Genomic DNA, 15,576 nt, shown 5'->3' with positions numbered 1-15,576 from the left:
TTTTCTGTTTCACTACGCGGAATTCGAAAATAAAATATACATAGTGAATTTAATGTTTCTTTAATATCTAAGTCTCGATAAATTTCCATGTAATCCCTAACGTGTAACTCTTTTCGTGGAAAAGTTTAGACGCGATGTTAATTGTCGAAAACGAATTTCTCTTTTCTCTCACCTCCAATTTCTCTGCGTAAGAAACGCTTTCAGTTTCAAGGACACTGCGGACGAAGGATTAATTTACAGCCTGGCTATATCGTGGCCTGTATTATACACCGTGTGCATGATCGAAACGCACTGCGCATCCGTAATTACTCGATCAAACAATTCTCGAAGTGCCATTAAGATCGTGCCGAACGCTCAGGTTTCCATTGTATTTTTTAATCGGACAACCGATCAGAGGGTAATCTCGCACTAAAAGTGACCTTTCTACTGGATGCCCCTAACACTTAAGTTAAGAATAACCGATATCCGTAATCGTTAAGAATAACCGAATAGCCTGATAATGATAGCGCGTAAAATTTTCCGTTAAACGTACTAAATAGAACCCTCACGATTTTTTCACCTCTATACGTATATACTTCACCTGTGGCTAAATTATCGTCACGGTTTTATACGTCGAGTTAGAAAATACACAAAGCGTTCTACGATACACAAAGAGGATGATTATCAGATAGTTCGGTGTCACACATTTTCGGATGGATTGTTTTAATACATAATCATATGTACACGTATATTCTTGAGACTTTAATAAAAGAAAATGTACACGAAGAAAACTGTCGGATGGATGATTTGTCTGTTTATTTGTTAAGATATTACAAAATTCCTGTAGGACTGTGGTATTCGTGTTTCGTGAATTTATTATTCGTATGATCGTTTCATTTCGCAAATCGCTGTATTCAAATGGTAATGGTCTTACGAAAATTATACCTGTATATGGAATTAACCGTAAACTATTGATATCGATTACCGAAAAAAAAGGGAAGAATAGATGAGAATTAAAATAGTATGGATTTTTATCTGTAATTACGTTCGTATGTTTTGAACAAAAACAATTCTCGTGCACAGGCCACTTCATTAACCGGCCGATAGAAGCGGTACTTTTTCCATCGGCTCGAACGACGACCGCGCTATGTTTTTCCATCGTCGTCTCTACGTCTGTGTACAGGCAGCACCAAGTGTTGTGATTAGCGGAACGCGAAAGATGTTATTCTTGTGTATGGTTGTTTGTCTTCGGTGCACAGCCTCCCACGAAGATCGTCTGAAACAGTAAAAGGCTCGATATATGGATAGCATCGGTGTAGGTGATGATAGCAAAACATTGTTTCGATCGAAGCTTAGGTAGAAACGGAGAAATGCGTTACGATGAAACGATCCGTTGCTACGAATCGAATCTTTTCTCGCTGCAGTCTCGATGCTTTTCCCTTCGCGCGGTGCGTTTTTTCGTAGGAACGCGATTCATGAAATTCGTACGAAAGAATTAAAAAGGTATATAACAAAAGCATTCTGCGCAAATTGCTGCATTATAAATTTGGAAAATTTCTCAACAAATTTACAAGTCGTTCGATAGTTGGTTCGGTTTACTGTCTTTCCAAAAGTAAGATAAAAACGAAAAGGAAAGACAACGGAGAGGAAAAAAATCTACATCTGGGACTATCATCCCTTTCTACTCCGCTTTTTCTACCGTCTCTTTGGAATACGTTTGAGCCAAAGTACCGCTGTTGTAAGTCGATTATCGTTTTATGGTAGGATTTTAGGTTTCCTCTCGCACGTTTCCCTCTAAAAAAAACCGTTTCTTCTTCCTACCTGACACGCGGGTTTTCCCAACGTTTTATTATACGGCGACGGAATTCGGTAAAACTTATCTTCCGCGCGAGTTCTCGTGGCGATTACCTGCGAACCAACATGGTAACCTCGGCCGAATACGTGTGGTCAGGGTCGATCTGTATTATTTTCGCTTCTACAACATTTCATTTACGATACTTCTCCCTTCGGACCGTTCTTCTTCCCGGCATATAATCCTGCACTTTCTTTTTCACCGCTAATCACTTTATCGCGTGTACGCGGTTTAACTATACACTCGGTTGGACAACGACGATTGCAACGAATATATATCCCTGGCCGTTTTAATTTTCCTTTAAAACGGTCGCGTTCGTAGATCCATCGCAGATGTTCTTCCTTCGTCCCAAAGATGTTGGACGACTACGGACATTTATGAATTCGTAGCCGGTTCAAAGGCAAACGAACGTAACGCAATAGGAAATATAGGAAACGTGGAAAGCACAGTGTTTATTGTAATTCACATCGGACGAAATAAATTTTTATTTCAACTCCGTCTGTCCGATCGAGTCTGTAAAAATAAGAATTCGCATAGACGCTGGCGGTTTATTCGACCCGATAAACTTCTTCCACGTTGTTCCAAATAAATTTGTTCTACCTCTATGACGCGCAAGTACGATCTGGAAAAGTGCAGCGACGATTATCGTCGAGTCTCGCCTCCGTAACGTAATTCCTCGTTCCACCCACTTCCGGCAGCCACGCAGTCGAGAGCACGAGGATCGATATTTCGCGAGGGCAGCGGCCCGTGGGAGTATGGTTCCCCGGATAATTGAAAGCCGTCGTAAAATCGTGCGAGTCATCGTGCACGAAGGCGTACAGAACGGGCTGATATTATTAAAATTGACTGAAACAAGAAGGGGGTGGTGAGTCGTCAGTCGAGAAATCGCTGCCAATTCGAGCCGTTTGATCGGCCACGCTCATCCAACACCTGCTGTCTCTTTCCACGTGCTCATCGATCGTTCTTTACTTCGTGTTACACCCTTAACAATTTTTTGCGTTACGTAACGAAAGTCTGATTCGTCCGCTTTTTCAAGACACACGTTCAGGTATCGAGATTTTCCGCCAGATCTCGGTAGATAAATAGCTGGGTAGAGAAACAGGGTTACTCTTTAAGACGGTAAAACATAGAAATTCGATGTTTTATCGATGGTAAATGACCGTTGCGATGATCGGTAACGTTAATTAAATCGCGGTGACCGACTGACGCGACGTCGAGGGTTGGCAACTAAGTGATTGCGTATTTTAAATAAACAAAATTGCAAATTTTTGCTTAGAAACATAGCTTTATTCAATTAGGTATTGTTCGTTTTCGTCGATCATTTTTTGCCATCTTTCGGGCAATGTCATAGTTCCATGTTCATAAAACTTCTGGTTTTTGCCAGCAGAAAACTGAATTAAACGTGATTTTACATCATCGGCGTCGTGAAAAATTTTGCCAGGATGGTGAGAACGACCGATTTCAGTCGCCAAAGAAAATCACGGAGCGTTTCTCGTTTGGCAAAAACACGTAAATGCAGGAATTAACGGACATTCTTAAAAGTGGCGTTGACGAAAATTTCTTCCTACGCGTTCCGTTTCGATCAAAAATCTTTCTCCCTAGCTGTCCTAATCTTAAAGCGTCTTACAACGAAGTTGAAGAAAATCTGACAAATAAAGATAAACCTCGTCTCGTCTAATCTCATTGCGCGTAAGAAAATATTCTCAAAAGCTACAGAATGAAATATCTTTTAAGGACGAAATGGTATTCGCAGCGAAACTCAACCGGAACAACCAGAAACGCCGTCAATCCGACGACGATAATCTATTTATTATCTGGTAAGAATGAAGTTCGAACGAAAAGAGCAAATACGTGGAATTTTCTATTAGATTGCCCGAAAAGCGTCTTTCGTTCTATGAGGAAATAACAACGTTTTTCTGTTTTATATTATTTCGTCGAATTACGTACGATCCGTTTTGTTCCGTCCAGATAAACACCGCGACGTTTCACAGACTTGCTTTCACGTTTGTATAAAAATGCACTGTTGTAAAAGACACGTTTGCGAAAGAAAGACGCTTTTCCGACGGTCTGACGCTTTGACTGTATTCGATGACGACAGTGATATCACGGGACATAGAATAGCTGTAACGAGTGAAACACGGAGTGAAACTTGGGAGGAAGAAGAAAGATAAAAAGGTGGAGAATAAACGAGAGGAAGGAAGCTTTCACGTTTCGTTTCCACCCATTGCTCGTCAATTAAATAGAAATGTGTTTTCCACCGGTCGTTCGTAGGAAGTATCGGTGTGTTCGAGAAGAGAAGAGGGGCATGGGAATGAGTAACGAGGCAGAGGAACGACGAAAATCAAACGTTTTTCAGGTTTGGCCTGATGGCCTGCTTAAAACTTTTACCTTTCGCGGTACGTTTGCACGGAAACGATGAAACGGAAATTTAACGAAAGATCGGCACCCAGGGGCTGAGGGTGCGCGCATACACATACACACACACGAGCACGCACGTACACACACACATACACTACCGACCTTCTTGTTTGTACAATCGATTTCGAAGCGTGCTGCTTTTATACACGCGCCCCGCGACACAGGATCGCCCTTTCTCGTTGGAAAATATCGAAAAATCTTCGGCCGTTCGTTTCCTCGAACAAAAACTTTGTTGTACCACGAATTTAATTAGACTTATCGCCGGTAGTTATCTCATTTGCTTTTCTCCGTTGTTTGAACTAATGGACGGGGTGATAGCCGCGAGGATAGCTACCCATAATTTTCACCCAAATTACTCGCAATTTAAAAACGATAACGGTTTATTGTATGATTTTTTTTGGTTATTTGATAGACGGTACTTTTACCGACGGTAAGTTTAATAGACGGGAAAGGGTTAAACCGGTGGAAAAATTCTTGTTGATAAATTACTTGGTTCTTGGAAATGTGGGTTCACAAAGCTTCGACCGGAGATTAAGATTTTTATTGTCGTTGGAAAAATACAAATGGGATATTGCAGGATAATATGGGAATGTCGTTTAATAAGTCTTCCTTCGTATCTATAGCTACATATATATCCTGGTTTTCAGCGTTTCGAAAGACGATGGAAAAATCGTCTGGTCGATCGGGTAATTACACGGAGGAGAAAGAAAAGGAAATGGCAAAAGTAGTGAAAATGTAGCGAGGGACAGGGTAGTAAAAGAAGCGAAACTTCTATCGATATTTTTGTATTTGAGATAATATTTTTGTGGTTTGTAAGCAGATGATAAATTACTCGTTGAAAATTGTAAATAATACCAGTGGTGCAAATATTAGATGAATCTTGTAGGTTGGTCGATTAAAGGTGCTTGCAAGACTCGTGGAAATAAAAGCGCACAACTAATGAAGATGGAACATTAAACATGTTCAATATTAGCGATCAAATATTTATAAAGAAATGTTTACTGGAACGTATGTACAGATTCTCTGAATCGATGTTTGCGTTAGTGTAGACCTGTTTTCTCAACGTGTTAGGAAATATCGTCGCAGTGTTCGTACTTACTTGTTTTATATATTTTTCCTGCTAATACCTGTACGATTTGTTTTAATTAGTTCTTAACTCGATATTTCCACTAATCACACGTACTGATAACTGATACCGTTGACAAATATTAATCGTCGAATCAATATAGAAAATTATATTTCCATCGTAGAAAATTACGAAATTACGAAACTTTACGATTACGTAAAGTTTACGTACGAATTACGACTACAGATTGTATAACAATAGCTAATATTATAAAATAATCTTGAATGCTAGAGAATTTGTTTTTGCGTTTTCTGCGACAGTGCACGTTCGTACGAACGTGAAAGTAAATCAGTGAACAAAACGGATCGTACGTAATTCGACAAAGTAATATCAAAGAAAAAACCTTGCGCGTCTATTATTTCCTCGTAAAACGAAAGAAACGTTTCGCACGAACTAATACTACTCCCCTTTCCCATGCAAAATATTAAGAAACAACTGTAATTCGTTGCCAAAAATTATTACCGCTATCTTACCGTAAAAAGAAAAAGAAAAGGAACAAAATATTCTACATTTCCTACACGATGTAACAAATTATTCTCAGGTTAAAAGCTTCTTCGTTATAGTCAGCTTCGATGCTCGTCCATCGATAATCAGCCAACGATTAACGATTCGACTCAGGGAATAACAAATTCGAAAGATCGAAAAGTACGAAGTGTATGTAAACCCAATAGCCGAATTCTTCCTCGTTTCCAGGGAGTCGATAACGAGACAGAGAAAACGTTACAAACAAAAATGTTCACTACGTGACTGATGTCTCCCGTGGTAATTTGACATTAAATAAGATAATACCGTTTACGAAGATTGTTAGGATTTTGGGCCTTATTTGCTATTCGGTCATTGAGCCTGATAACGATCAGGACCATAAAATAAAATGTTTGTTACTTTTGACAGGTTACGTTACCGGTTGAAACCTTTAGTCCCTTTGAATCATCTACCTCTCATTGTATATAGCCTATGACTCGGTAATGAGTCATATTTTCTTTCCGTTACGCTGTATTCATCGTTGTATTGTTTGTCGTTTACTTTATTTACCTGCCAGCCTGTTGAACTTTCGACTGTAATGATTCATAGAGTATTGGTCTTTTCAACAGCTGTAAATATCGTTGTCAACTTGTTCTATGACTCGATAGTAGGCCAGAAATTGTCTTTTATGCGAGGAATATTTTCGGTTCGGTTTGTACGAGTTTTTCAAACTTTATGATTTTATGATATTCGTTGAGTTTTTATTTTCAATTTGTCTAATTCGTTTTTGTATGGAAGACGCACAAAAGACAAAATTACCTGCCCCTTTTGCGATACCCAAATTTCGATGAAACTCTTCGTCCATGACACGTTCGATAATACTCTTCGTCCGTAATAAATTTTTTTCCCATCTCATCTGTTTTTTTGTTTCACGACGTTTATGACTCGACAAATAAAGCTACAAACCTGGGTCTTTAACCGCTTCCAAACTCTCCGAAAAAGAGCCACTCCATCGCAAAGTGGACTTTCATCTTGTTCGTCGAACCTGCTTTTCTCAGTAACAAATAGAAAGAAAGAAAGAAAGAAAGAAAGAAAGAAAGAAAGATAGAAAGAAAGAAAGAAAGAAAAGAAAGAAGACAAATCGTCGGAATAATTCTATTCAGTGTAGAGCTGTGGAATACACCGTTTACAGGTTAAAAAGTTTGCGCAAACGATTCGAGGGTACGAGATCCCGATGCCTGGCAGACGTCGTCGAGCAATTGTGCTCTATTGATCCTTCCAACGACTCGGTTATTACTTGCAAATATTTACCGATTTCCCGCAATGACAAACAACCGACTAGCGCCGCGATTTTCGACGAGCTTTGCACGCGCTTTCCAGCTATTTATACTTTCTGCACCGACAGATATATCGCTCACGTCGTATTGAAACTAAGATAATAATGGGGAAGATAAGGCGGCGTAGATAAAATCGAATTATCGTGATATTTTTGTTCCGTGAATATCAATAGGTTCGAAGTTCTTCGGGATAGGTACATACGCGTAACATAATTGTATCAGTTCGATGGTTCACCAAGTAAAAGTGTTTCGCTTCGAGAAATATTAACCTCGTGACGTTCTTTCGGCTGCTTTCGTTATTTTTTACTTAAAACGGGTTTTTGTATTGTTACAAAATTTCTTCGGTTTGAAAATGGTATGGAAGAATCGAGTTTATCGATTTTATATCGAGCTTCGTTTGAAACGTTCAGAGTTTTGGCATTCTAATGAAACGAAAGCACGACGATTGGAATAAAAATTCACAGGGTTGCGAAAATTGTAATAAATCGATGAAAGATCGATTCGACCGAAAGCAATATTTATCATGATTTTACGCGGAATTAGTTTCAATGAATTTTTAATGTTAAGTAAATTTTGTTAAATACAGAAGCATTTTATTCAAGTAGATTAAAATCTCGTTTTATCAATAAACCGAACAGTATATTAAAATTAAATATACGTTACATCGATTGCTTGTCGGCATATGTTTAGCATATTTTTCTACATATACTTCCTCGTCTTTAACCAATATTATTAATACCATATTATTATAATATTATCACGATTATTAATATGAACCAAAATACACTTTAATTAGTCTTTTAACTGACTCTTATCCAGAAATTTCTATAATCATTCGATGAAAGATCGACAGAGATGAATGAATTTTAGCAATAAATCCGTCATTTATTTACTACAGGAAGCGAACAATGCGAAAGAAAAAAAATTACAGCGACCAAAAAAAAAGAACGCGCAGATAAATAAATAATTATTTTATTTCTATTAATTACAACGCAAAGTATGAACAATTCACCGAGGAGATTCCTATCCAACGATTATTCTAATTCTTTCGAGTAGTTCGATCAACGGTCACACGCATCTAATAACGCGACACGCGTGTCTATTCCCACAAAACAGTATCATTCTCGACCATAAGCGTCGTTTCCAGAGGCCCTCGAGCCCCGACGAAATTACACGGGGATGAAAACAGTGTGGAAGAACGATCGGAGGAAGGGAAGACGTAAGTGGATGCAGGACGAAATTGAGTCACTTAAAAAACGATACACCGCGTGTGCTTTATCGTGGTCGAGGCGACGCAGACCGAGCCCTCGGAGGAGTCACGTGCTGTGCGTGCTTCGTCGAGCTTTCGCCAGATTTGCGGCCCTCGAGATCGACCGTCGGCCTATCTACGACCAGGACGAGCCGAGCTACCCCCCGGATTCGGCCCCTGGCAAAAATAATAGACTCGTCGCACGTTCTCGAGGATCGTGCTGCCGCGAAGAATCGTGAAACGAGGATGAATCTTGGTTAAAGCGAATCGTCGAAGTGATTGGAAAATTGCTTCTTTTTTATGGCGACGTTGGCACCGGTCGAAGTCAATGAGTTTATATAACAGCGTGCAAGGTACACAGATAGGAATGGAGCTTTTGCACGATGGTTCATCAAAATGAGCGGACGGAAAGAAAAGAAAATACAAAGGTATTTGATCGAATCCTTCGAAGAACGACGATAATTACCATTTCTGGTAGAAGGTCTGTCTTTTTATCGTCTTTTTACGGCCTCTTTTTCATCGAATCTTTTCGGCAATAATATCGTACGTTGGAAGTGTAACGTTGACGCGAATTTATATCTTGCGAATTGCATGCAGTCCAACGTGAGAATATGGTTTTTCGAAAGACGACTTTTATTTATCTTCTACTCGTCGCTTATATTCGTATCGACGTTTCGCGCGAGTATAAAATGAAAATTGCGAGTAAGAATTGTAATAATAAAATAATAAAATAATATAATAGTAAAATTTGTATCTATCGCGAACGAACAAACGTGTAAATGGCAACGTAGTAAACGGTAGAGTTAGTAAACGATAGAATCGATGAAAAAGAAATAAGAGATCTTTTCGGTATCTAAAAAAGCATCTGTATGATACTGAGAAATTACCAAGTTTATCTTGGTTCGATCGATTCGACCGATATGCGCATTAAAAATTTTTCGACTATCGACAAATTGCACGCTGCGCGTTCACGACGCGTTCAGAGAAGCAAAGGATCGCCTAAACTCGAAATGTACGTAGAACCGGGCTTTCCTTAGGCCAAGAAAATTCGTTCTGCCCTGATTATGCCGGTGCTTAATGCGGTTCACGCTCTTCTCTCGCGTAAATGTTGTGACAGCGATTTACGAAGTCACAGGTTAAGATTTGTACGGACTTAACGACGTTCGGCCACGATCCACAAGCTCCTTGTTCGGTCGTTCGCATTCAGAGACACGGATTTGTCGATCTGCTACCCACAACTGCGAATAAGATCTTCTCCGAGTTAGTTTTAGACTGACTTCTGTCCATCGGGGTGGTTCCTTGTTTTTCTAGGCGATAAGTAAGTAAGAACGTGGAATATAAAACTAGGCAGAAAGGTGGAATATTTGAGAGGGAAAATATTCAGCGTACGAATGTGACTTAGTCTCTTCTCTTTTCGCAGAGCTGACAAAGTTCCAGTTGGTTGGTTCAAGTACGCATTAGCGATGATGTTTGTTGGAAATTTGGCCGCAGCTTTTTATTATAATAATAGGAATTTCGCTAATTTGCAAGTTAAAACGATTTCACGTTTTTGGTAAAACGAGTAATTTTAAATCGCGTTTCAAGCATCAGCAGACTTTTCGTGTCTTCGAAGGTTTCTCGATGATTGTTCTAGCTTTACGCTTGTGCGATAGATCCGTGTTTTTGGAAATTCTCCATCGATCAATAAGATTATATTTTGTCTAGAAATCTTCAGCAGGCTAAACATTTCATTGTAACTCTGTTTTTCCTTGCTTCTCTCCTTTTGACCCGACGAAATCAAATTTCCTCCAACCAAACTTCCATCCTAATTTATGCCGAAACACGCGAAACGTTTACGAGTCGCGTCTACCATTCACGCGTGTTCGTGTCTCGTATCGTGATTTTTACCACTGTCCACTTGGCAGACAAAAGTTGCCGGTGTTTTTCGGACGTGACTCAGCCACGAACGCACCTGATTTTCCTTTCGCTCTGCGATACGTTGACTTCCCGGCGGTGCGACGGTTCGTTGTTTCGCAAAGCCTTGAAACAACAAATCTCGTGCCACTCGTCCTATGTCCGATGACAGGTATTTAGGTTGCCGCATGCTCGTCCAGATATTTTTCTAGGTCGAGCCGAAGAAGAAAGAGTCCGAGGCCGGGGAAATCGGTGATTGTCGGATTTTCAGCGAAACTCGTTGGTCTTTTACGTGGAAGACTTTTTTTTTCTATTGTGCGTAGATGGAAGGGCGAGATCGAAGTCAAAATATCGAGAGGAGAGATATTTTCGCGAATCGAAAGATGGAACAGCGATGGATAAGGTAAAATTTTATATCCGGAAATTATGTAGAATTATATGCAAATTATTTTCATCGTGTTTGTAGCAGTTGCTTCGTGATTCGATACTTTGTTAACGAAGATAAACGGGTTCTGATTTTGGAAAATCGACGATGAATACCGTGGCGTTGATGAATTTGATCTTAAGAAATTATCTAAAATAACAATCAAATTATTGTTTTCAACTTCTTTAGTACGTTTCTTCTGGGAAAGAAGTCGATAAGTTTTTCGCGTTTCTTTGGCTTGGCGGACCGCGTTCTGTGTGCCAACAAGCTATCAACGGCGTTAATAGAAAGAAAAACAGGAGTGGACCACCCACGTGGACCAGGTAGCCATTCTTCAGGGTCCGTAGCCCGTTCTTCCATCTGTCTACCCTCGTGGCAACCCTCTTACTTTCGTATAAAAATGACAAAACACTTCTATCGAGTCGAAGGATCTTGACTCGCGCGTTTCGGTGCTTCAAACGAAGTCAAACACCGTTTGGTTCGTAGGGCGTTTCGAAGCTTTCAATGTGTGACAGCAATTAGGGGAGAATCGACAACGTTTCGTTTAGTTTGTAAAATTGAATTAATTTGTAAAATCGTGATATCTTCTTTTTTACGATTAATTTTTAAGAAGTTTTTGAACAAAATTCAGATAAAACCGTATTTTTCCTGTCTTTTCCGATCTCATTTAATGTTTTAAGAGCAGGAAAATACCATTGAATCGAAAAATGCAGCGACACTGGATATTTTACGATATGAGAAAATAATTTTAATTCAATCCAGGATATTTTTCCTATTTTTCTTTGTTAGTTTGTAATTCGTATAATTAGATTTGTAACGAAGATGCAGTTAAAGATTAATTAGGGATCGGCTGTAGAGACAAAACGAGGGGACGAACGAACAATTCACTTTTAATTCATAATATTCAGCTTTAATCAGGCTAATTTCCGTTTATCCAAAGAACTCGTCTTCTTTCCACGATCCTGACGAATTTCTGGCTCTGTGTCGCCTTTTTATCACGCGCAAATAAGTTTGTTAAAATTCCATGCAATAAAACCGACTGTTGCCAAGCATGACGTTCGGACTGAAAATAAAGCAGCGGGTAATTGAGGCAAAAATGCCGCTGCAACAAGCCGGGTCTCTATCTTTTCAGACTGATTCCCATTTTTTCCCAACTCCGATTACGTTTCTCCTTAAAAAATTCTTACTTCAAACGCGAAACGTTTGTCGAGTTAAATCAAATTACCCGATAAATTACCACCACGATAATCGATACGATAAATTAGCGCAATAAACGACTCCTACGTAACATATTTGCTCATAGCGTCGTTAACAGTCCTTTTGTAAAATATACGAAAAGTTGACAGACAAGCGGAAAGAGATAAGAAGCCGAATCAACGCATCAACCTCCCCGTTCAAACAGAAACTAAATCTTTCTAAATCAGAGGTCTTTCTGCACTCGATTATTCCGATAAAACTATGTCATCGTGATCGAGCAACCTGTGTCGATAATTACAAGAAACAAACAAGGCGAGAAAACGAAACGTTGTACGATCGTGCATCCCAGGGGACACGCTAAGCAGAAAAGTCGGTAGCCGCGTAGCGTCGGTAGATCGTCGGTAGCGAGCATCGACGAGAGAGTAGAATCGATCGCGGTCCGTGATACGATGTAATCTAGGTCAAATAGCAAATCGTTATTTAATCGTAGATCGAGGATCGGTACTAATCGAAACAAACAGTACTCGATTGCGCACTTGTGCCGTACTTGGCGGGCGGTGGCGGCGGCGGCTGCGGATACACGAGGCGGAGGAGGCACCGAGGAGAGGGAGTGATTTGTTGTAACGAAGAACGCCGCGCGCGCTTGGCACAATGTAGCCACTTGTTTACAGGGACAATATTTTCATTCCGCAAACAATTGGTGGCTCGATAAAGACCCGGCGTACAGGTGGGTGCTCTCGGATCTAATGTTGGAACGCGCCGCCCGTTCGTGAATGCCTCTCCTCCTCCTCTTTCTCCTCCTCCTCCTCATCCCTCTACATATGTGTGTGTTTACGAATCTCTCGAGTAAAGTATTAGCCGACTCTAAACGCTTGAATCATCGAGTTGTATGCCTTCGATTCGTCGGCCCGTCACGCCCGGCAACTCTACCGATATTTCTCTCGCTTCTCCTTTTCTCTTCCCGTGCTAGAAGCTTCTTCTATTCTATTATTCTTCTATTATATACGCGCGCTAGTTACGTCGGATTGAATTTTAACAGCGGTTAATCGCGGCAAGCATTTGCTTTTTCGATCTTCTTCGGTTTCCCTTCGGATCATCCACGAAAGTATCAAGAGGGAGCAAGAGCTTGGATAGCGGCAAGCTTCTGGTTTTGGTGTCTTGAACTTTGACCGAGTACTGCGTAGCTTGGTAACGAGCAGACGTACGAAGATGTTGTCTTTGCTTGAGAAATTTGACGGGAACGTTAATCGCATCGTAAGGGGTTGATAACGAGCGGAGACGCGTACGTTCTTCTTTCTACGTTCGAGTTCTTTCCTCCTATCGAGAAGTTGTCCGGCTGTTGGTCTCCGTGGAATTTTCCTAACTGTAATCTCCTATACTTTGGTTTTATGGAGCATTCGACAAGTTTTACGCAATAGCAGCTACTACGGTAGGTACTATGCGAGCTTGTAATGCAATCAATCGTGTAAACATCGGTGTTCGTCAAATTCCTTCCTCATCTATGATAAACCATAGATAACGCATATGATCGTGCTATCGCTAAGCAATCGTCAATAAATATCGTATGTATCGCCTGATACATATGGGGACCTGAGATGATCGTCGGTCAACGATAGTTTCGTATTCGGTCGTGTAAAAGGATTATTGAAATCTTTCGAACGTGTTGGAGCGACATTGCGTGGAAATGGAGGAGCATGAAACACGCAGGAAAATCCGTAGCCATTCGTTGCACGTGTAAGGGTTGGCAACGAGGAAAGAAACGATGGTAATGGTGTCCAGTAAAGATAATCCTGTGGTATTTACGATCGAGCAACCGCAAGTTCGTACGTAACGACATGTACATGCAAACGACACGTGCACACTCATCGGGGCCAAAGTCCAGCGGAAGCTTGCCGAGGATAATGAGCGGAACTAAAGCGACCGTAAACGGAGATTTGCTGGTTGCCAGATGAAAAGCGTGCGGTCGATCTTCGTGCCCGATGTTCCTCGAGTTTATGGAGTTTGGATTTTAGTACTCTTTATCTTCTTTAGTTTTTGCGCTATTCTCCCTCCTGTATCGTTTGTTTGACGATCGGCAAACCAAGTTTGACCGAGGTTGAGATAGCACATTGCTTTTTTGAACTGTCATAAAACACATTGTAGGGTCTTTCAAGTTTGAAATGTTCAACATGTAAAACATTCTGCGGTAATTCGTTGGAATACTTTCAGGTATGTAGGTTAGGATTGTGCAGAATTCGAGCGTTCGAGAAAGTTTAAAAATCTTTCTGTTTGAGGTTATTCCGTCATTGTTTGAAAGTATATTCGTGCTGCTGGAATCACGAAAACCAACGATTTGGAATCCGGTACAGTTCTTGTCTTTGCGATTAATAGCGGAAGATCGGTTGCAATAACGTGGTTGTAGAAAGTTTGACGACGTTTGAAGTCTTAAATTCACCTCCTTTCAGGCGCCAATGCTTCGATCTTGCTATACTTTAAGATTTTTCTTCGCTGGATAAGAAATACGTATGGTTTGACGATGTTTGTCGGTGTTTGGAAATGATCGAAGCGCGAATATCTACGAATATCTATAAGTTGGCCGTAGATAATGATTTTTAGCAACTCCGCCCGGATTATTCTCTTAGCTTATTTTTTTTTATAAATTAAAAAATTGATAATTGTTTGTTCGGTGATCCCGATTATTCTTTCCTCGATAAAAAATGCATTTTAATGGCGCCGGTAATTATACAGAAACGCGAAGTTACCTGTTTGTCTAGACAGACTTTGAATTTTTACATCTTTTATTTCTCCGCGCTGTTACGTACTTTTCAATTGTGTCTTCCTTTCGTTTTGGTAGCGATAGGAACTGTATTGTAATAGCGTAGATAGATATTTAGACGTGGTTTTATCATGACAGAGGGGACTGTTAATCGGTGGTCAGTGGACAAGATACAAGGGCCGACGGACAGGCAATCGATAAAACGACGGAGCCCGTTCGTAATCGACTCTGCCTTTTGTGACTTTGTCCAACGGTGGACACCATTTTGTCGTTTACTTTTTCGCAACGAGTCTCGGAAAGCAGTTAATCTCAGAAATTCCTTCCTCCAATTTGCGAATACGAGCTCCGTCGGAAAAATCAAATTTTATATTTGTCACACCGATGCGTAAATAAGGGCCTTGTGCCCTAGAATTCAACGCCAATGTAATCGATAAGAGATACTTCGTGATAACTGGCGTACGCGTCGATCGAAAAGCAACGTCTCTGATCGTTTATCGAGACATTGCTTAAATTCTCAGGTCCGTGAGAAGGTAGAAGCAACAAGAAATAATAGGATAGTAGGTAAATGCTTGTGTCTATTTTGTATTTCCTTTCGAAAATCGAAGAACAACGGGCGATGCTTGTTGGAAGAGCGAAACGCCTATAGATTATTAACAATTAGTAAATGGTGACGCGAACGTGTTAAGCACAGAGACGGCTGAGGTGAAAATGTCGTCTCGAAGCTGTTGGTCGATGGCAAACAAGGTTCCCTAACCGATCGTGCAAAGATTTTTCCGCTCGATCCAAGTTTTTGCGTTAAAATCTATTCCGCGGAATATTTGATCTGCGCGGTGAGCCTTCTGAGAGGGAATAAAGCAAGAAAAGAAAAAAGAGAAAAAAAAAAT

At 40.4% G+C, this 15,576-nt stretch overlaps 1 long non-coding RNA gene across 2 annotated transcripts in view; it reads right to left on the bottom strand.

Moving 5' to 3' along the window:
* Positions 1-168: 168 nt before the first annotated feature.
* Positions 169-15,576, bottom strand: part of LOC117207962 — a 186,549-nt gene continuing 171,141 nt past the window's right edge. Inside the window, exons 1-2 of one of the 2 annotated variants that reach the window (XR_004487614.1) lie at positions 5,349-5,561; positions 169-1,255 (exon numbers count right to left, since the gene is read on the bottom strand). This is a non-coding gene — a long non-coding RNA (uncharacterized LOC117207962). Of the gene's footprint in view, positions 1,256-5,348; positions 5,562-15,576 lie in introns of those variants that run through there. The other variant, XR_004487613.1, reaches the window with a different exon arrangement.

The sequence above is a fragment of the Bombus bifarius genome, unplaced genomic scaffold (assembly GCF_011952205.1).
Source record: "Bombus bifarius isolate JDL3187 unplaced genomic scaffold, Bbif_JDL3187 scf7180000008047, whole genome shotgun sequence".
NCBI classification, from domain to species: Eukaryota; Metazoa; Arthropoda; class Insecta; order Hymenoptera; family Apidae; genus Bombus; species Bombus bifarius.
This window is presented reverse-complemented; position numbering and strand designations above follow the sequence as displayed.